At 38.1% G+C, this 23,263-nt stretch overlaps 1 long non-coding RNA gene across 1 annotated transcript in view; it reads left to right on the top strand.

The window, feature by feature from the left end:
* LOC123588147 overlaps window positions 1-23,263 on the top strand; it is a 79,617-nt gene that overhangs the window by 36,661 nt on the left and 19,693 nt on the right. The window contains exons 3-5 of the long non-coding RNA XR_006707732.1: window positions 10,327-10,550; window positions 22,514-22,729; window positions 22,878-22,995. This is a non-coding gene — a long non-coding RNA (uncharacterized LOC123588147). The remainder of the gene's footprint in view (window positions 1-10,326; window positions 10,551-22,513; window positions 22,730-22,877; window positions 22,996-23,263) is intronic.

Below are 23,263 nucleotides of genomic sequence, written 5' to 3'. Positions count from 1 at the left end.
AATACCATTAGCCTTGTAGGTTGGCTGGTGATAGCAACTTTGTTAACTGACAGGTATGTTTCATGTGATAATCTATAACCTAATATATTTTAAGAATGTTAATAAAAAGCAGCCACATCCATTGCTTATGGAAAGCAGAAGACAGTATCTCCCAGACATCGTTAGCATTGAACAGTGCCTGAGCTAATGGAGCCCTGTTGGTTCCAAATTAATAATGTCAGTGGAAAGGCACAGAACAATTTAAAAAGTAAATAATTATATTCTTTGGCTTAGGATAATGCCAGGTAGGTCAATTGTTATGGTCACATCTTTGTCTAGAGGAACTGCCAGTTTAACTGACTTCTTCGTAGCTGTTCACCTAAAAATTTCTCTCAGTGAAGAAAGTTTTCTATGTTTCTGGATGAGGATGAGAACAATAGCACACTGTCAACTACTTTTTAGAAAGGCAGAACAAATCCAGAGTCTAAAAATATAGTACGTGGGGGAAGGGATGAGAAAGACAACATTGGGTCAGAAAAAGAAGTAAACTTAGGCAATGGAGGGAACCTAACAAACTTTCTTTTCTTTTTCCCCTCATTCCTACCAAATCCTATGCAATTTTGAAAAAGAAAAGAAAAGAAAAGAAAATGAAATATGCCATTTTTTATTGTTGATACCCCATCATAAATGAAGAATAAACAATTAGAGAATGTAGGAATGTATTTTGGTTGAAGACCACAAATGGAAGTCTAGAGGTCAGGGTTCTCAGAGAGAGTGGACTCTAGAACTCCAAGTTTCTCGTCTTGACTTACCACGATCACATCATTTTTTTGCCCTAAAGTTGATGCAGTTTATTTTTTTCAAAACCTTAACATTCTTATGGTTAGACTTGAAGTTCTGACATGTCACCATCATGAGGAAAGATTGGGAACGTTAGTATCAAGTCATGACGTCTGTTAGATAGAAAAAAAAGGTCAACAGAAGACCATTACTCAGTGATTTACTACTCCGAAAGGTAGTGTGTCAGTTTGCTCTTAGATATGTCTGCTTGAGGAATTTGAAGAATTCTAGCTGGTGGACTTTAGAACCATCCTTTCATATCTGCAAACCCTGAAGTTGATTTATAGAGTTTAAAGTAACGATGATACACACATAGGTGCCATGGCTCCTATGATGTTTTACTACGACTTCCAAAGAATGTAATGGTACCATTCTATTCTATACATGTTAACTTCATTTTATTTGTGAGGCATTTGGGGAAAGATTAGCCTGAAATTCAAACCGAGCTTACTCTACCACTGGAGAGTCAGAGAACATGTCCGCCACCCAGCCCCGTGAATGGTTATACATTTATGATTCTCGAGTCACCCCATAGAAAAGGTCAGGTTTCTGAGACATCTTGGTTGGCAGAATCTAATGTAAAATTTGTAAAACGTACAGAATAAGTCTTTACTTCCTGTTTTTAGTGTGTTAGGAAGTTTTAGTTGACCCCATGATGTCATGGGTTGTCATTTCAAAAAAAATTTTTTTTTATTTAATATAGGTATATGGATTTTTTAAAACTATTTCTCTTACAGTATCATTTAGATAAACAGCTTCTAGAGTATTTGTTTGCAATCTCTGAATTCTCTCTTCAATATATCATGTATATAGAAATGTAGAAATTTCATGAGCCCTCTGAAGCTTATTTATAGACCAGTAGATCCCTGGTCTCAAAATTAAAAAACCACTGTTATAGAGGAATTGCAATTGTATCAGCTTAAATAGATTAATATCACACTTTAGATAGTTCCAGGGACTCAGTAAGCACTTCATAAAACCTTTTGGAAGAAAGAGAAGATAGAACATTTTTTCATTCTCTGCTCTGAAATTACATTTCCTGGACCACTCAGAGACCCATTAAGGTCATCAGTGGCCATTGCCGACATTCCTGCTGGTCATTACTCAACTATAAGGAATGGGGGGAGGAAGAGTAAAGTCCCTATTTTAGCATTTCATGAATCTGATCATTACATAATCTCAGAAAGTTACATTATGCTCTTCTCTCTTGTCTTTTATTTGTTGCTGAATTTGCTAATGAACGGGCCTAAATGAGCTTTGTGAGGTTTTATAAAAGGGAGACAATACTTCATTTCTTCTTTTAATTTTTATTCTATTGCCTTTCTCTGTCTTTTTCCATCTGTCTGTCTGTCTGTCTCTCTCAGCCACAAGCAGTTGTTGGGTGTTACTAAAATTCTTTAATACAGTGGTGAAATGCTTTGCTCATGAGAAGCAAAGGCTTAGTAATTCAACAGGACAAATGGGATCATCTGAGTTTTATAACATAGTTTCAGCTTCAGATACTACATCAAAATCCACCTGTCTATTTAAACTCAGCCATTTTAATTCCCTTGTTACTTTGTCATTGAACTATTTTGGCTTTAAACCAAGTGAAAAATAAATTTTTAAAAGGAGAATGATAGGGGCACCTGGGTGGCTCAGTTCATCTAACTCTTGATTTTGGCTCAGGTCATGATCTCATGGTTCGCTGACAACACAGAGCCTGCTTGGGATTCTCTCTCGCTCTCTCTCTCTCTCTCTCTCTGCTCCTCCCCCACTCTCTCTCTGTCTCTCTCTCCCTCAAAACATATAAGTAACCCCCCCAAAATAGAATTAAAATGATAAGGTTTTCTCTAATTCAGTTCTGTAGTTGAAAAGCTATAATAATTTTCATTTTTGATTGACTTAATATTTTTGTCATTAATATAGGAAACAGTAGGGGCACCTGGGTGGCTCAGTTGGTTGGGCATCCGACTTCAGCTCAGGTCATGATCTTGTGGTTTGTGAGTTCGAGCCCCACGTCAGGCTCGGAGCCTGGAGCCTGCCTGGGATTCTATGTCTCCTTCTCTCTCTGCCCCTCCGCCACTTGTGGTCTGTCTCTCTCTATCAAAAGTAAATAAATGTAAAAAAAATTTTTTTTTAAATATATAGGAAACAGTAGTCAATCTAGACAAAAGTGAAGAACATTTTATTTTCATGGTGAAACGTCAACACAATATTAAGAGGTTCTTAGATTATAGGCATGCCAAAATTTTGACCTTTCATTAAATAACTTACAAACTGATTTTGTAACAAATTTTTAAATTGATTTTGAAGTCAGTGATTAAATTATGGTTTTCTAGAACAAGTGTAAAGAATTGTTACCCTATTCCCTTCTCTTTCTGACTTCCTTTCCCATCTTAAAAGAATTGAAGCTAAGAAAATTCATTTTTATACAAAGTTAATAGATGCTTGTTAACAAAAGTCCAGGAGTTCGGAAAAGTACAACAGAAAATTTTGCCCCATACCCATCCCCACCACCTTCAAATCACTCTAGTTACTCTTCTACGAATATCACTTTGTACATCTCCTAATAGAGAAATCAATAGGTAATAGAGTAAAAAGTATGGTCATACTGGGGCACCTGGATGGCTCAGTTGTTTAAGCATCCAACTTTGGCTCAGGTCATGATCTCACGTTCCTGAGTTCAGGCCCCATATCGGGCTCTGTGCTGACAGCCCAGAGCCTGGAGCCTGCTTCAAATTCTGTGACTCCCTCTCTCTCTGCCCCTCCCCCACTCATGCTCTGTCTCTCTCTTTCAAAAATAATTAAACATAAAAAAAAAAACCCTCAAGGAGGAAAGTAGTCATTTGAAGAAAGAAAAGTTTGATCATGCTATATATACTATTTAAAATGAAATGAATTCTAGAATTTAAATAAAAAAAAATAAATTGAAGTAAAACTGAAATAACAGTTTCCCCAAGAGATACTCAATATTTTAAAATTTATTACATTTTAGGGGCACCTGGGTGGCTCAGTCGGTTTGGTATCTGACTCTTGATTTCAGCTCACCTCATGATCTCATGGTTTATGGAGTTGGGCCCCACGGGGATCTCTGTGATGACAGTGCAGAGCGTGTTCTTTCTATCCCTTTCTCTCTGCCCCTCCCCTGCTCACGCATGCATGCACACGTGATCTCTCTATCAAAATAAACTAATTTTTAAAAATGAAGGATAATTTATTACATTTTAATATTTAAAGGATTTATAAAAAGTTACATTTCTACTTTAAATAGTATCTATTTTCATTTCGGTTGGAAACCATAATTCCCATAATTCTGGATTTAAATTGATTCACTATTTACTGAAGTTTTTTTTTTTAATGTTTATTTATTTATTTATTTTTGAGAGAGAGAGAGAGAGAGAGAGAGACAAAGAGACAAAGAGCATGAGTGGGGGAGGGACAAAAAGAGAGACACACAGAATACAAAGCAGGCTTGAACCCATGAACTGTGAGATCATGACCTGAGCTGAAGTCTGATGCTTAACTGACTGAGCCACCCAGGGGCCCCTTTACTGCCGTGTTTTTTACCATGTTTTCTCCATATCTGAGTTTTTATTATGTTTCATCTCATGTCTGCCTGGTATTCATTCTACTCAGGAATGGTTTGGTCTTTAAGTTGTTAACAAACTTGCCAACTAGGTGGATATGTCTGTTGCCTTTCATTTGAGAACACTATTGGATCACTCTCTTGAAACTTTGTAGATATTGTTCACTGTTTTCAGGAATTGAATGTTGCTTTGGGGACACCTGTAGCCAATACCATTTTTACCTCTTGTACACGATTTGCCTTTCTTGTCACGTGCTCATATTTATTTTCCGGATTGTCAAAGTACAGCAACTTTGACAAGATGTGTCAGAGGATTCTGTCTGCATTTTTAAAAGAATGTGCCCTTTTGATTTGTACTACTACTATTCCTTATGTGACTTTCGTCTTTATAATGGGTAAATTTTCTCTTATATTTTCTCTGTTAGTTGTGTCAGCTCATTTTTTTTCTCCAACCACTATCATACAGTTTTTTCTTTGAATCCTATATCTACCCTTTGAGATGGATCTTTTCAGGAGTTATCAGAATGTTCCCAGTTTCTTTGAGACCTAACAAGGTAAATGCTCTTGTGATATGAGCATAGCTGCTGCAGTAGTTGGTAGGTTTGAGATGGTAAAACTTCCCTGTTTTACCGGAGATGAAGAGTTTTTCTCTTCTATTTTTTCTTTTTCATTGTTCACGGTGGGTTTTAGGAAAGGGGAATGGAATTTTAACAATGCCGTTGCTCATCCATCTTTGGCCTAAAAGCTTACAACAGAAGTTTAAATTCAAATTTTTATGCCACTTCATTGCTATGAAGCCCTTCCATCGTTGGAGGGCTTCCTTTTCCCAGGAATAAGCAAATTCTTAGAACAATCTAGATTGCAGGAACTAAGACACAGGATTATTTTTCCAGTTCTTCTAAACACCTCACTCCAGACAAGTGGAGGGTAGAGTCTCTTGCTCCCTAATACCGAAAGTATGACTGCAGGATAAGACTCCATAGCTATTGTTAGAAAGGTGGGTGTTTTGTTTTGTTTTGTTTTGTTTTGTTTTGGGGTTTTTTTGCCCACAAAGAATTGAAACATGGAGTGTTAGAGTCAGTAGCTTGACTGTATTTGAAAGACTGGGCTGGTTTGGGCCACTTTGCCCCTTGGATAACTTTTTACTGTACAGAGGGTCGAGATAGAAGTATATCACTTTGGACGTTCTCTTCCTGTTTGAAGGGAAAACAGTAGCCAAACACCTTGCCAGAGCTTTTACCAGCCATAGAATAAAGTCTAGCTGGGAATACTGACCAGCTTACAAGGAAAGCTCTCCTTTTATTTTTCCAATCGGTCAGGGTCTTCCTCAAGGATTGAATTATTTATATTTCTCCATTCTGTGTTTCTTCTTCTTTTTCATGCAGTATCACGAAACGAAGTTGCCACACATCTTCTCTCTGCCGTCAGTCAGAAATAGTTTCTTGACCAAATGTACCACTGGCATGAATCCCACCCCTCCATTTTTGGCAAGCATCTATATTTGTACTGAACTTATATAAGATAGATTTTGTTTGACAATCAAAGCCCAAGAGGCATATTCATCAGGTGATTTATCAGTATAAGACATGCTACTAATCATTATGTCTTAGTAGCAGTGCCAATGGCTTACAGTTTTACTCTCCTTCACCATATTTCCTTCCATCTCCTACACTATCAACAACAGTACATAACTCTTAATTTATCCCTGCATGCAGTCAGCTCTGAGATAAAAAAATAAAAGAAATAGTAGTCCCCTAGATAAATAAGCACTTTAGATTTAAAGACAAAAGCAAAGTATGACTTATTTAAAGTGCAAGAAGATGAGAAAGTTTGGAAAATAGTTATTCCAGAAGACATTGAAATAAAAATCCACAAAACTTTTGATGTGTCAAATCTCTCTCTAGCAATAAATACTATAGAAACTTGCACAAGTAAGTATATATAAATAAAGGCATTAATTGCAATTTATTTTGGTGGCAAGTGGAAATAACAAATACCTATCCATTTGGGAATGATTATAAACTACGATATATTCTAAAGAAAGGGCATAGCTATTAAATAGTATGAAGTAGATCTCCATGTAGGAAAGTGAAAAATATCCATGAGGCAGTGTTGATTTTTTTTTAAAGCAAGTTGCAAACAGTAAGTAGAAACATAATCTCATTTTTTATAATTCATGCTTCATACTCAGGAAGGTGTCTATGGTTTTAAATTATTCAAGAAGGATGAAGATGTTTTATAAATGTAAAAGATTCTTAAAATTCATTGTGGGTTTAATGGTTTGAGCATTTCTTCAACTGCCAATGTACATGCACAGATTCTGAAGGTTACTCTAATGGTGGTTATCCTAGGGAAGTGGGAGATTGGGGAAGAGAGATAGGAGACGTGATTTTTACTTTTAAAACTCTAGTCATCAAATGCATGTAATTAATAAGGAACACTATGTAAAAAGCAATCATCTCCGAGCAGAGCTACGCTACTTCCTCCATTGATGACCCATTCATCAATCTCTTCCAACATCACATCTAACTTACAAAAACATGTAAGACAAATACATAGTATGATGTAGGATAGATGTTAGTAAAATGCAATTCAACTTCCCAAATTAGACGTATGAGTTTGGCGAATTATAGAAGAAACATTGTATTTGAATTCTTTGTAGTTACCTTCCACATGGTCGATAGAGATAAGTCAGACATGTGAGATAACTATATTAATGGTAGAAATGACTTAGACCCAAGCTTTGTTTGGTCCCAGAAGAGGTGATGTTATCCATATCAGTTAGAGTCTATCAACATGGTTTAATGGCCCTGCATTAAACCATTTCCATAAAGAGCAGCTGTTTCTTCCAATCTGTCTCTCCCTTGTTGTCCCTAAATATGTGTTCATATACTCATTGGTCTTTGTGTTTTGATATCATATAAGGTGGACAAAGGTGTTGTATAAATATGAAAGATTATTTTCAAAGGTGGTTTTTAAGGCTTACTATTTTAAACATGATTTAAACTGTAGATGCTTAGAGTTTTCAGTGGCTTAATGCAATAAAACCCACCTGTTATTTTTGGCTGCTTTATTTAGACCATCTGCTTCACAAAGAATGAAAAGCTCAACTGTGGATGGAGAATTGTCTACTCCTCATGTGTCAATAATTTATTTATTCTCTCTATCCAAGCCTTCAGGTCATTGCAATAGTGTTTATTCATTTTCTAACACAAGGGAAGCCAATATTTGGTGTTTGGCTCTATTAAAAATCATCACAGGAAATTGTATTTTTTGTTAATTCATAGTTTCATATTTTCCCCTATGTTAAAATCACTTGCTGGTGTCCTTTATTTTAAAGACCCTGAGTCTCTCTTCCTTCTGTGGCAAGTAGAATATCTGTTGAAGAGATATTTTTGGTGATGGTGAATGAATAATATATCATTCACAGTTCAGGTAGCTATGTGAGCATAGTCTTCCTCCAAAATCATGAAGTCATGTCAACTACAGACAAGAATTATAAAAGTCAGGCGTTTGGTCACCAACTGCTTCCATTTGAATGGAATGGTTTTATAGTCCTCATCCTCAGTTTATTGCAACATAGACCACTGGAGGTTACTTTGACTTTTCTCCTTCATTTGATTATTATGCCTTTATTCTCTCTAAAGTTCACCGCCACATCTTTGACCATCTCTAATAATAATAATAATAATAATAATAATAATAATAGGAATAGCAACAACAATAACAGCTTGTATTTATTGAGAGTTTGTGAGTTTTTTTTTTAAGTTTATGTATTTATTTTGAGAGAGAGAGAGCGAGAGAGCAGGGTAGGGACAGAGAGAGAGGAAGAGAAAGAATACAAACAGGCTTTGCGCTGTCAGCACAGAGCTCAAGGCAAGGCTCAGTCTCACAAACCATGAGATCATGACCTGAGCCAAAATCAAGAGTTTGGACACTTATCTGACCAGGCCACCCAGATACCTCCAGTGGTTACTAGGTTCTAAATGCTATACTAAGCACACTTCAAACCTACTACTCATCTTTATTCAGCTCCTCTTTTTTCTCACTTTAGGCTTTCTCCAAAACTTACTCAAGGTTTTTTTTTCCTTCTACTTACTCAGTTATTTCCTCAATGAGAACACTTCCCATATGGTTCAAAATACCACCTCTTTGTGGGCGGTGTCTAACTGCACCTCCAGCCTGTCTTAGTTCATTCTGGCAGCGATAATAAAATAGCATAAACTAGATGGCTTATAAATAACAAATTTATTTCTCATAGTTCTGGAGCTGGAAAGTCCAAGATCATGGTGCAGGAGAGGACCTGCCTTCTCATTGATGGCCATCTAACCTCACATGGCAAAATGGGTGAGGGAGGTCTCATTTGGACTTTTTATGAGGTCACTAACTCCATTTGTGAGGATTCGGCTCTCATGAGCTTATCCTCTATCAAAGGCCTCAACTCAAAAGTACCATCACATTAGGGATTAGAATTTCAACATTTGAGTTTGGGGAGAATACAAACATTCAGACCCTATTATAGCCACAAAACTTAAATCTACCTTCCAGTTTCCAGCTGCCTCTAGGATATTTTAGGGTTAATTAAGTGGAACAAGGAGCAAATATCTCTTGAATGCCTACTAATTGCCTGGTTCTTAGTCAATGTTTTACATGTTATTTTGTTTAAGCCTCCACATAAACAATTTTAATCTCATCTTAGATTTGGGGAAAGTTAGGAACAAGTAGTTTAATAATTTTCCTGAGATGACACTGTTGATAAGAAGCAAAATGGAATAAAAACTCAAGTGCAATTCTAAAACCTATAATTTTATAGTAATTTATGTGGTAAGTTTAGGCTGTAATACTTTCTCCATATCATTGACTGGCATTTGAGATTATCACCCACGTATCACCAAAGTTTCCTTTCAGTGTTTCTCTGTTTATCTCCTACTCACCTCCCTGCCATGACTCTCACTCAAGTCCTCAGTACCTCAACTTGAGATCACTCTGGTTATCTCCCTCCCCACTTTTCATTTCCAACTCATGCTGCACATAACTACCCAATTTATTTTCCTGTGGCCCTGCTCTCCTACTGTCATTTCTTGGCAAAAGAATCTATCACCTCACCCATGATCTATCCGTCAAGGTCAAATGATAGATTCCGAGTTTTCCTTCAACTTCCTCTAAACTACCTTCCAAGATGATCCTTATTTATTAATTCATTTCACTCACAACAGTCAGTTCACTGGGCTCTTCACTAGCGTTGCTCTTTGTCATTCCTTTTCTACTTCCAGAAATCTTTCCTCCTCTTCTTAGCCAATGTGATCTTACCCTGGGTCAAAGTTCCCAACAAAGTTCTTTTTTTTTTTTCCAGGGAAGCCATCTTGTCTGCCTACAGCCCACTAACATCTTTTCTTCTCACAGTTCCTGCAGTTTTTCAGTGTGCTTCCCACCTTTATCTAGTGCCTCTTATTTGAGCCTCCAATGTTAGACAGTAAACTGATGAGGATGGGGGCCCTCTGTTCTACATTTTGGAACTTGGCATATGAAGTTGGCACATTGTATGTGTGCAATTCCTTCTTTTAGGTTAGTTGACTGCCATAAACTGTGTAGTTTGAAGTGACAATCATTCTGCCACATAAAGCTTATACCTTCCTGATAACCTTTATCACAGTCTGTTTTTCCTACAGATGTTTGGAATTTCCCACCTTTGATATTATATATGTCTAATAGGAAACAACAAACAATATTTGTTCAGCTCTTACATATGTTTCCTATCTGATACCATCTCTCATGCAAAAAAGATAATGATACTTACATGCTGCCATCCTTTAGAACCTATCTATGGTAACTTTTACAATGCAATGTCTATCATTTAAAGGGAGATAATAAGATGATATAAACCATACTATGTCACCAGGTTTCTTATCAATAGTCATGATTCTCTCTTCTTTCCAAAGGCATGCTTACGAAGTATTAGATGAAGAATTTGAAAAGTCCTGTCTGTCCTTGAAATGTAATCTCTTATGAAGCCGCCTGGAAAAATGCTGAAGAGCAAAAGAGTACGTTTTATTCTGAGTTCTTTTGAGGCTGAAGCTAACATTTGAACTATCTCCAAGATTGTGATCTCTGCAGAGATATTTATTGCACCTTGATGAAGATGAATGGTGTGACAATAAATAAGGTAAGTGGCTGGGAATTCAAAGCTCAGATATCCTGGTGACTCTTGAGATACAAGCCAGGTACCTCAACTTTCTGTAATATGAGAACAAAGGACAGTACCTCTGATGAAAGTTAGCTTCTTAGCAAGGGAATACATTGTGTTCAGAAAGCACTGGTTTACCTTTTCAGTATTTTAAAATACATTGGCATCATTAGTGCAGGGCCATTTAAAGGTCTATAGAATTCCAATAGAAAAACCAATGATCAGTATAGTGTAACACTAAGGTCATACACACACACACACACACACACACACATACACACACACACACAATGGTCAGCTAATTCCTAGTGATTTACTATGTGATTTCCAATGGGGCATCTACTGAAGGAGTGATTAAGTAGAATTCAAAACTGTCAACAACTCCTCTGCTTTGTTTGTACATTAAAAATAAATATATATTATTGGTACGGATATAATCTAAATTGCATGATTATGTGGAAATGATAATACAAATTACATCCCTGAATAGAAAATGTTACCAATTTTGGTATTTTATCTTGTTTAATCCACTGACCAATTCTGTGATGTTAGTATTTGTATCCTAACTTCACAGATGAGTATATTAAACCTTAGATTCAATAACTCGCCAAAGGTCAAAGTTAGTAAGAAGTAGAGGTATGATTCAAGTAAGTCTGAAAGTGAATTCACTTTCCTCACTCTCTTATTCAGGATTTTGAGAAATCCTGGAGTAAATAAATACATTTCACATTGTTTAGAACAAGCTCTGCCATAGTTATTTGACCAGTAAACATGTTTTCAATGGGAAACTTTCTAAAACCCAAGACACTAATGTTCTACAGCATATACTTTGGGGAATCCTGCACTAGGAAGATGAGTAGTTTGGCAGGGAGATCAGATCTCACACAAGTGAAAAGAGCTGCCCAGGTAGCTGGTTATAATCCAATGTATGGCCAGAGTGCATGCATGGGTGCGATGGATTCAAAAGAGGGGCAAATCCCTCTTGGCTTCGAAAATCAGAGATGCACATGGCCATCTGTCTCAAAACCCTGAAGGAATGATCAACAAAGCTGACAAATCAGTTGTTGGTCTCACTCAGGATTCTGATCAAATCAAGCAAGAGAAATCATAGAGGACCCCTTGCTTCTCCAAGGTTGTTCTAGATCTAAAGAAGATTCTCCCATTAATTCTCTCAACACTAAGTATTTGCAAAAGTAGGCAATGGCACTGTACCTCCACTAGCTTGAAACCGCTGCTCTGAATAATCTCTCCTGAATAAACCACACCACTCAGTTGGAATCTGCTTATTTCTACTGAAGCCTGTGAATCTGAAGAGGCCAAGAGGTTTCCATGCAGACAATTTGATGCAGTCATTTAGATGAAACAGTTGTTTTTGTTTGGCCTTAAAAATTAGCTCTTGGACTTTAAGCTTTTTAGGATGAAAAATGAGAGTTTCTCCTCCCCTTTTTGACCCCATCCTTCTTCTTACCTATGTGTATGTGGAGTAAGAAGTGGGAAGAAGGTTGGAGATTAGATAAGGTTTGATTTCAAATATTATTGCTGCTTTAAAATAATTACTTTGTATTTTGATGCAGCTACATGACAAATATCCTTCAAGTCAAAATTCTCTTGAGGAAAAAGGTGAGCCAAAAAAATACGACCTCTCTTGAGACGATGACTATGTCTTATTTATTTTGTGTTCCAAGGATCTAGTACAGTATTTCACACTAAATAAGAGCAATGAGGAAAATCGCCACCACACTCAGTCCAATCAAACCCTAGCTATGAAACCTAACCATGGCTAAAGACTATGAAAAGGGGAAAGAGAAGCTTCCAGTCCCCGCTGTATCCCTCTGACTGTACTGTCCCCTTCGTGCACTCCTCACTCTTTGTGCTGTCAACAATCTCCTGGCCTCTGGGGGCGCCATTTCTTCCAGTGCATCTTTTTTTGTAGCAAAATTGAAAAGAGGTTGGATAGTTAAAGAAGACTTTTACTTAAAGTCTTATTGATAAGAATGTGGGAAGAAACCCAAAGATAAATATATAACTAGATAGAAAATATTCGTTTTTATCTTGGGGACACCTGCAGAGATTCTTTTTGCCTATGTTCTTAACCTGCATTCATCTTCCCTTACCATGACAAGTTAAAAACCTCAATTCTAGATTCCATATGACCCAAAAAAAAGAAATTAAAGTTTTTCTTCTCAACAAGAGCTGCTTGAACACATTTTTTTACAGCAGCGGGTAATACCATTTCATTGCTCAAAGACCCTAAAGAGTATGCTGTAAATATGCTCAATACAGGGAGTTGGCTGAGTCATAAATACCCTTCGGTTAGACCACAAAAACTTTGCTGAAGACAATGCATTTGACCTGGAGTTCGGTTTCTCAGGAATGTTGGCTCCTGGCCTGCCTGTAGCAAATGTGTCCACCTGAGCATTTCTACCTCACTGCAATATTCTGTCACCACTCCTCAAAGTAGCTCACTACTATGGGGTTAGCAGATTCTGAATTTGAGGATGTCTCAACAACACGTATGATTCTCTAGGGGTTGTTTGTAAAGCTGATTTAGCAGGAGGTGTCAATCAACAATTTATGGGAAGATTTTTCTGTCTCCTATACCTGATCATTCAAAAGAAATACTTTGCTTTGGGGTTATAGTTCCCATACATCTAGTGTACAAGAATATTGTACTTTTACAAGGGGCCATGTAATAAATAATAGCTAGGAATATTTCAATTAACTCTTCTATACTATTCATTCTTTCTCATGTTAAAAAGAATGTTTTTAAATAATTTTAACCCTTCAGTCTATGACTTCAATTTTTTATAAAAAATAACTTTGTAAAAATGTATACATACAATGAGGATTTTTTTCTGTAATATATTTTACATATATACAATTATATAAAGAGCTAAAATATACCATAACTTCCTTTTTGAAATACTGATAGGTGTGCTATATTTAATTACAAATAGATCTTTAATGTTCAAAAATATCTTTTTGTAAGCTTTGAGAAGGATTTGAGGGAACAAAGGGATTCAGTTTCTCGGGTGAAGAAGTGAGACTCCTTCATGGAGGAGGCTCATTGATGGAGGGTAGAAAATTGTTCAGTAATTCTGCCAAGGTCAGTGTCAGCTTCAGTTACTGGCTACATATTTTACAGTAAACACTGCTGAAATCACAGTTGCTCGTGATGGTTAAATTATCCCCTCTCCTAGTTCACTTGGTAGAGATAACATGAGAGAAGGCTATGTGTATCCTCTGGTTCATTTTCATTAGCTCTCTCGCATGCACTTTATTTCCTCTTCGGGTTTTATTTGGAAAACTGAGTCTGTCGAAAGTGTATTTGTGAGCTACAATGAAGTCCCAAACTCCATCTAGCTCCCGCCTCATTCAGGTTTCTCTCACTCACCCAACTTTTGGGTAGGGATGTTCCTTCCTGGGGTATACCTCTGGGCCAATTCTCTCGCCATTTGTTTTATATTTTTTCATTTAGCCTGCATGTAACACAAACAGCTTTTTGGTGGGTGCAGATGTTCTCAGGCTTTCATAGGTCCGCTATCTGATCCTGAGCAGTCCTGGAGGACTCGATGAGCCTTGCCGGGCCATTTCTCTTTCCCGGATCCAGTTCCCTGAGGCTTGAGAGGCGAGGAAGTCTTCCCTGTTTATATAAGCATCCCACACTGAAGAGTTATAAATAAAGTGTTTCTTTACAGGTTACTTTTGATTCCCTGGTGAAAGTCAAGGGTCACAGTGCTCCTGGTGGGTCAGGGAAGAGGGGGGCTGATTGTTGAACGGCAGGTTGATTCATGTGATGGGACAAGTAATTGCTAGAGAAAGGGAGTGGATATTGGCTATGCCTCTTTCCTCCTTGGTAATTCCTAAGAAATATGTGTGTCCCAAGCTACTTAGTATCTGGCCAGGTCGTATTTCAGTGATGGCTAATCACCAGCCTATTTTGGAGACTTCTGTATTCTTTAATCATTAGCTTAGCAGGCAGCTCTTTTATCACTGGTTTTCTCTGGTTTTCTAATCTCTCCTCTGAGTCAGGTATCTGGGCATATTTTTGCAGAGACTACAGGTCCCTGAAGTAACAGAGTCTGGCCCTTCACACTCATCTCCTTTCTTTTTTGCTCCTTTGTTTAGTTAAAAAAATCTTCATTTCTCTCTATGGATCCTTGATCTCCAAGACATTGCTTTCAGTGGCGATCTAGGGTAATAATGAGGTCCCTCTACTACCGTGTCAGTAGTTCTAGGACACTGTAGCTCACCACTAGGGATTCTGTTTGTAGGCTGATCCCTACCAGGTAAGATCATTGTGGTCTCTCTATATATGGTTAACACTCTACACTGACCACTGATGCTTTTTTGTGTTAGCCTATGGAAGGGCATTTTCTCAGCTTGAAAATGTCACAACAGCCACTAGAGTGGTGGTTGATAAAAATGTGGCTCCAATAACTATGGGTACAAGTTCAAGTCAAATGCCTGATTAGAATATAGGAAGCTTGGCTTGTCTATGAACAACTTAACATTCATTTTGCAGCTGCATTACTATTGCACTTTCTTAGTTTTCCATCACCCATTAAATATTACTTTGCCTATGTGGATCACAGAAGGATCAATATCTTATGAAAAGATTAACAAAGGGAAAAATACAAATTCTTTGTATATATAGATCACAGAAAGATTGACATTTTGTGTGGAGAACACCAAAGAAAACACATACAGCAGGGAGTTTTTCATCACCTACGTATAGAAAAAGAGAAAGTGATCAATAAGGCTATGTAGTTACTGACCTGTGAACACTTGGCTAAAGAGAATGCTCCTCTGATAAATCCAGAAAAAGAGCCAAATGCCACAAATAAGAGAACGAACAAAATAACCGATCTAGTTTTATCTGTGTATCTGAGGAGCTCAGAGGTGAGTGGGGACCGTAGATGTCCTAGCAGCCTGCCCTCCCTGTGATGTCTGCCTACCTGTTCATGCTTTCAGTCAGTCCTCCTGGCAATAGAGAATCAGTCTGCAGCTCCAGGATCCCCAGCTATTTTATAAACAGCTGAGAAGTGCTGCCACCATCAGGAATAGTGAAAATTCAGCCGTGGGTTGGGGGGATGGGGGATTCCAAGTAGTGGCCATGACCTCGAGCTCATTATAGTGGGCAGTTCTTCTGGCCAACCTCACGAGTTCTCTTTCTCTCTCAGAGAGGGTTACAAAAGCTTTGTTCCCTGGTAACCAGAGTATTTCTCCTCCGCCACGTCCCCACTAAAACCTATTCTCATCATACAGCTCAGGATTGCCTTGAACTTGGTGGAGTACATGAGAAGTGTATAAAATGTTACCTGCTTACGTTCTATAATGGACTCAATATAAATGAAAAGATATTTTTACCTAGAAGGAACTTACAATCTATTCAGTTGTCATATGTTTATTTTAGCTATTGTCCCTTGGAGTTATTAGTGATTGACTCTTCTGTGTGTTTGCATTTGTGTCATAGTGGGAGGGGTTGGTTTCAGACGCTTGATGATTCTTGCCGGTGCTGCTGGGTGCTGCTGACTAGGAGGTGGGATTTGGAAATGCACAAAATGACTACGTTCTGAGGTGGCCCTGAGCAGAACAAAAAACTTGTAGCCCAAAATCAATCCTTGAAGGTTTTCTAAAGGCAGTAAGTTCTGAATAAGGTTTTAGAAAAAGATAATTTATGCTCTTGCTTTAAGGCACAGCCCACTACAATGTGCAGGAGACCAATTGAGACACTATTAGGCAAAAATTGAATAGAAATAGGTAAACAAGAGTTTTCAATCTTAGTCTTAAAGATGATTTTCAAATGGTTTTAAATTATTAGTTATATTAGAATAAAACAGAATGAGCTCTTGGTAGGAATGTATAAGCTGCAAATTAAAAGACAGGAAAGATCTGAAATTGGCAATGTCTTCCTTTTGATTAAATACCTGCTTTATGTTTTTGAAAGAGGAAGAATAATGTAATATTTGATTTAATGCAAATGATTTCTTTCTTTGAAATGTAACTAGCACTTGATATGGAATACACATTTGCAATGAGAGAGAAAATAGCATGATGTGGTGGTTCAGAACAAGTAAAAGTAGATTTCTATCAAACTGTATTATAATGTAATCTGACATATCCAAGCAAAGTCTTTTACACAGGAGAAAATGGGTGGGTGTTGGGACAGTATAAAATTCTTATCCTAGATAATAATACTGTGTAAGTTATAAAAAGATACCCAGTCTACCAGAAACACTAAATATGCAAAAGAACCATCATTGAATAACTGATAAAAGATGAAGTTTATCTTTAAGCCAAGAAGCTCTATATACCAAGGACGGACTCAAACTATAGCACAATTCTAATCTCAACTTTTATTTTTCCTATTCAGTGTGATCTAGAATTTGTTATGAAATGTTGCAGTAACCGTTCACTGCATTCAGAATGAAATCCAAAGTCCTTCAAAAATCTTTCCAATATATTCCTTATATAAACATTCAGCTTAATCTTCCATTAAAACCAGTAAGACCCCAAAGCTTCCATTAGACAGGCTGGCTTCACATCCTACGAACTGAACTCTATGTCCCACATCCAGGCCTTGGTTTGTTGGTTTGGTCGGCTCAGCCAGCTTCACCCCTGTCTTCCATGTCTTCCTCTTAAAAGTTTCCCCTTCATTTCTGGCCAAATTCAAACACCCACTGGTCTAAATAGCCTTTGCACGACTTCTCATTTAGAAGAAAGTTCGCTTTTTCTCGTATTCCCCTAAGTGGATTGTTAGCTACTCTGGCACCAAACGCATCCAGTCAAACTCTAAGTGCTGTGGATTTTAAGGCAGAGAATGAGTGTTGGCACACAGTAGGCATTCACTCAATATTTGTTGGCTGACTGGCTCAGTACTTTGCAAGTTATGCCTTCTTCCCCAAAACTGCCACCACTGACCCAGTCACATCCCGATCTTCTTTGAGCTAATCCCAAAACTAGAGTCCCCTAACAGGTTATTCTCCCTTTAGTCGTGCCCTCCTCCATTCAGCTGTCATAAAGATCTCTCTAAAAGTGCCATGCTATTTATTTTATTTTTTTTTAATGTTTATTTATTTTTGACAGAGAGAGAGACAGAGCATGTGCGGAAGAGAGAGAGGGAGACACAGAATCCGAAACAGGCTCCAGGCTCTGAGCTGTCAGCACAGAGCCAGACATGGGGCTCGAACTCACAGACCACAAGATCATGACCTAAACCGAAGTCGGCCGCTCAACCGACTGAGCCACCCAGGTGCCCCTAAAAGTGCCATGCTACTTTAAAAAGTACAACGCTCTCTCCCTCACTCAGAGGCTTTATATGACACACGAAGCCCCATGGTGGGTCCTCCTTCTCAGCAAACTGTCTAAAAAACTTCCTATCAGATACTTTTTGTCCCAGCAACACTGGAGAGTTGCATCACAAGGGCTGAATCCCTGAAGGCCTCTGAAATTTAAAATTTAAGTTTTTATGTAATAAAAAATCTCTCACGTAAATAAATGTAAACTTGAGGGAGCGTATAGGAGCACGTAAGGTTTGACAGTTGTGGTACATTTTCCCATTCATATTTTTCTACTCAGCAATGCCTCCACAATTGTTTCACAACAGACTTCCTGTGAAATTTACAGATAGTGGATTCGGGGACTTCTTTGTCACACTTTATTGCATTTAAGTCTTGTTTCAAAGTTTCAGATGTTCAAGCATTATTTCAGAACCGACCTGTAGCCTTAGTCCTAGCAGTGCTGTTTAGTGAGGATTTCAATTCTATCATTCTATTCTTTCAATTCTATTATTCTTTCAATAGAATAGAATTTCAAGAAATTCTATTTCTTTCAATGCAATTATTCTATTATTATAGGAGATTATTTAAATTATAAAGTAGTGAGTGCTAAGATTGGAGGGCAAAGGTCGCCGAAAGCCTTCACAGAAGTCTGAATGCAGGTAGACAACAGTGGTCACACATAGGAGAGGACACATGGCTGTTCACTAGCTGACGAGGCCCATGGCAGTAACAGAAACTGCTCCCTTCATATGCTGGCTTTTTCATATTATTTTCTTTGTATGCCACTCAAAGCTACCCACCCCCAAAGTTTGCTCAAGCAATATTCTGAAGTTGTGTGGAATTCAGTGATAAGGGCACATCGCAAGCCACTGCCATTCTTTACAAGTTTGATCAAACCACCCTCTTTCCTGAACTGTGAGCACCCGCCTCTAAATCATTGATTTCATTTTCCTTTCCGGGAATCAAGTGTCAGTCCATGAACTTGCTCTTTGCTCTTTCTCTTTTCTCTTTCTTTAAAGAAGTTCATATAAACCTTTTCAATTATACACTATAATTCCTCATTCCGTCCCAGCCCATACAGCTTCTTTATATTCTCTATAGCTGTCACCTCTGAACCTCTCTTTATGTTTTATAAAATCTAAGATGCTCTCTCTCAAACCTAAGGGTACATACAAACCATCCAGGGACTTGGGGGAGGGAACTCGATGAAACCTACGGATCACCAATATTCTGATTCAGTAGGTTTAGGGTAGGGTTCAGAAATTTTCATTTTAACAAACGTGGCGGAGATTCTGATGCTGGCCTCTGTGGTCCACAGACCTCCACCTGAGATGTGCTGCCTGACAGTGTTCTTGAACCGAGTCCACATTATCTCCTCTCCTTCCTCCTCGATCTATGCTCCATAGAACTGCCTCCTCTGCCTGGTGCTATTCGCTATTTACCTTTCATTGTTTTTCCCACTTACTCTCAATTCAGTCTGAGGTTGGAAATGTCTCTCAAAATATTTAATTTTGTTCGTCCCCTTCAGAATTTTCTCCATACTATCATCTGAAGGCCAACCGCTGGTATTCTGAAAGTGACTTGATTAATATTTGTATTATGCTTTGCATGCCATCCCATTCTATAAACAAGTTGCTCATACCACACTCTAAGTTTTCAGCTTTCCGGAAATGAATCTGAGGCAACCTTACGATCAGAAAAGATGGTAACTTCCAATTTACATGTCACAAATTTCAAGTTTTCCCGTGTGTAAATTGCCTGGTTTTTTTTTCAGGGCCATTTCTCTTCATTAAATGCATTCAGAACTATTCGTATGCACATACAAATCAGTGCCCTTCAATCCCAATAATTTTGCAGGCTGGTTGTAAATATTTGTCCTCAGAGAGTACACTGTCCCTGCTTATGCTCCTGCAATTGAAAATCCTGTCTATTCAACATCTTTATTGTTATACTAAGAAAAGTGGTCAAGTCTTTAAGGTTTTTGTTGTTGTTGTTGTTTATTGGAGGGAATGGAGCAGAGAATAAACAGGATGTGAGATTATGTTCTGAATCAATATCCTTGATCATACATCATTTAACAGAGATCTCAATCTTGCCTTCCTTTTCTCTTATAGATGACACTGGAATTTCAGCATATTTGGGGGCAGTCGTCACGATTTCCATATTAATCCTTCATTCTATTGGTTCTTCTGTCCCAAGGTTTTTTTTTTATTTTTACTGTTTATTTTTGAGAGAGAGAGAGAAGCAGAAAGAGAGGGAAACACAGAATCTGAATCAGGCTTCTGGCTCTGAGCTGTCAGCGGATAGCCCAATGCGGGTCTTGAACTCCCTAACCATGAGATCATGACTTGAGCCAAAATCAGATGCTTAACGGTCTGAGCCACCCAGGCACCCCGTGTCCCAAGTTTTGTGACATAGTCCCCAAATTTTTACTCCTTTTCATGACAGTGTATGCATAATTCCAAAGGAACAGAAAGCAGTCTTACACCCTTACCCTCTGAACTATAAACCCTGTTTCTGAATCCATTTTATTACTACCTAATAAAACTTCCTGACTCAGAGCATAGCTGAAGAGGGGAACTTTGAGAGACAGATACATTAGGAAGTGTACAAGGCCCACATCACATGCATTGTTCAGTTTTTATATACATACGCTCTAGGTGCCTAAGCACCATGTTGTTTAAATCAGTGACATTTAAGCCACCATTTGTGTTGCCTCCAGTAGTATCCACATCTGGAAAAGAATCCATCAAGTCTGAAAAAAATGTTTTACTGATTTAGATAAAATACATATGTCTACACATTTGTATATTTCTCTACCATTATTGATCCATTTGACATTCATACCAGCCTTGCTTGAATACCTGAATGAGTTTGCTACCAGAATTGTTTTTTTAATGTAAGACTCTAGGGTTAAGTATTATGTAGTAGGTTTCAAAATCAAAATATAAAATAAAAAAAGCTACAGAGCTTTTTATTAAAGTTGACAAATACTAAGTAATCTTAATCCAGATTCAAGGAAGCGTTGTTGTTATCAAAGTAATCAAGGTGGGAATCTAGAGGGTGACAGTTTACATAAGTATGTGAATGGTTTGTGCATGTTCTGACTCTCATTTAAAAGTTGCCAGATACATCTAGCCCTCAGTTTGCTCTTCTGTAAAAGAAGAGAATTGAACTGATTGTCCGGCAGGTCTCAAATATGGCCATGACCAAATCACCTGAATGATTCTCAATCCCATTCCAATATTTTTGCTATGGGTTGAATCGTGTCCTTCACAAAAGGTATGTTAAAGTGACTGACAATGTGGCCTGATTTGAAAATAGGTTCATTGCTCATGTAATTAGGTAAGATGATGTCATACTGGCATATGGCGGGGCCCAATCCAATATAATTGGTGTCCTTATCAAAAGAGCCACAGAGGCACACACATACAGGAAAATAGGCCATGTGGTACCTGAGGCAGAGTGGAGTGATGCCCCTGCAAGCTAAGGACTACAAGAGATGGCTGGTGACCACCAGACGTAGGGAAAGTCATGGAAAGATTTTTTTTCAATATATGAAGTTTATTGTCAAATTGGTTTCCATACAACACCCAGTGCTCAACCCAAAAGGTGCCCTCCTCAATACCCATCACCTACCCTCCCCTCCCTCCCACCCCCCATCAACCGTCAGTTTGTTCTCAGTTTTTAAGAGTCTCTTATGCTTTGGTTGTCTTCCACTCTAACCTCTTTTTTTTTTTTCCTTCCCCTCCCCCATGGGTTTCTGTTAAGTTTCTCAGGATCCACATAAGAGTGAAACCATGTGGTATCTGTCTTTCTCTGTATGGCTTATTTCACTTAGCATCACACTCTCCAGTTCCATCCATGTTGCTACAAAGGGCCATATTTCATTCTTTCTCATTGCCACGTAGTACTCCATTGTGTATATAAACCACAATTTCTTTATCATGGAAAGATTTCTTTATAAGATTCAGATCCAGCCTCCACAACTGTGAGACAGTAAACTTTCGCTCTTTTAAACTACTCTGTTTGTGGCACTTTGTTTTGGCAGCCCAAGGAAACTAGTATCATTACCAAAGATCTTTAAGGATAAACCAAGGGAATCTGTATTTTGAAAACCCCACCCTCCCTGGTGGTGATTCTCCTATGAGCAAGGTTTGGGGCACCGGATGGATGATCTCTGAGGTTCTGTTAACATTCCAGATTCTACAATGTGTGGATGCATATGTGTTGCAAACAGTAAAAAGAAAAGAACAAAAAGATATATATACATGTCAATGATGAAATAAGGTTGAGGACTACTAGCACTTCATAACAATACCAAAAGTTTCCCTCCTATTTATGATAATGAAGCCCTAAATGATGCTATTCTATTGCTGCTACCCCAAAAGTACAAGGCACTTGAAGGTCAACCCAATTTCATCTCGACAAACACATCTATTTGAACTTATTTGCTCTTGGAGATATGATGCTTATTCAGTTTTCAGTCAGTAAGTGTTGGGGTACTGTTTGTGATAGATTTGCCTCCTAATGGGTAATATATCTTCTGTGTGTGAACATCCAGTTCTTTTGCAATTGTCTGTGATGATTGATATTAAACTATCATTCCTTGGTCTGTGTCATCAAGTACAAACTTATCTTTCATATTGCCAACTCCAGACGCTTCTCTCTCCTGCCTGGGTCTGCCCTTGAGACACAAGAACGTGTGGCACACAGCACCGTGGGAGCATCAGGGATCCGCATCATGCCCGGAGCTGACAGAGTGCCCTGAGTAATGGCGGCAACCTTCCAAAACACACTAGTGGGGCCTCCATCTATAGCCGTACCAGACAACAATGACCCCTAACTCCACAATACATCTTGTTCATCATTCCTGTAAGCTGTTCTTCTACATTTTTCTCTTTCTTTTGTGTCTTCACCGTGGACTACCAATGGAATCCTGTAGGAAATGCAATTCTCTGAGAAAAAAATTCAGAAGGAAGAAAAGAAAAGAAATACTCTTTAACATTTTTCTCTCCCATAGCATATTACCAAATAGAATGGGATTGGAAATGCTGGACAAAAGTAATGAGGCACCTGGGAAACAGAAAGAAATCTTGTCCTTCACAGCCCTGTCCACTGAAGTGGTTTCAGTACACAGGGTGGGTACCACCTGACTTCTGTCTTCATTGTCATCGCGTGTGTGTGTGTGAGCATGTGTGTATTCATTTGTGATTGGCTTATTATCCCCAATTTGGCATGATCTCTTTATCCACTCCAATAGGAATGTCCATATGAGAGTTAATCATCATGGTTGTATAACTGTCCTTTCTCAATCTTTTGTCTCACAAATGAAGAAGATTGCTTACTTTTAGATGATTGCAGCAAATATATTATCTTCTATCTCTTCTATTGGAATTGACAAGATTA

The sequence above is a fragment of the Leopardus geoffroyi genome, chromosome D3, assembly GCF_018350155.1.
Source record: "Leopardus geoffroyi isolate Oge1 chromosome D3, O.geoffroyi_Oge1_pat1.0, whole genome shotgun sequence".
Taxonomy (NCBI): domain Eukaryota; kingdom Metazoa; phylum Chordata; class Mammalia; order Carnivora; family Felidae; genus Leopardus; species Leopardus geoffroyi.
This window is presented reverse-complemented; position numbering and strand designations above follow the sequence as displayed.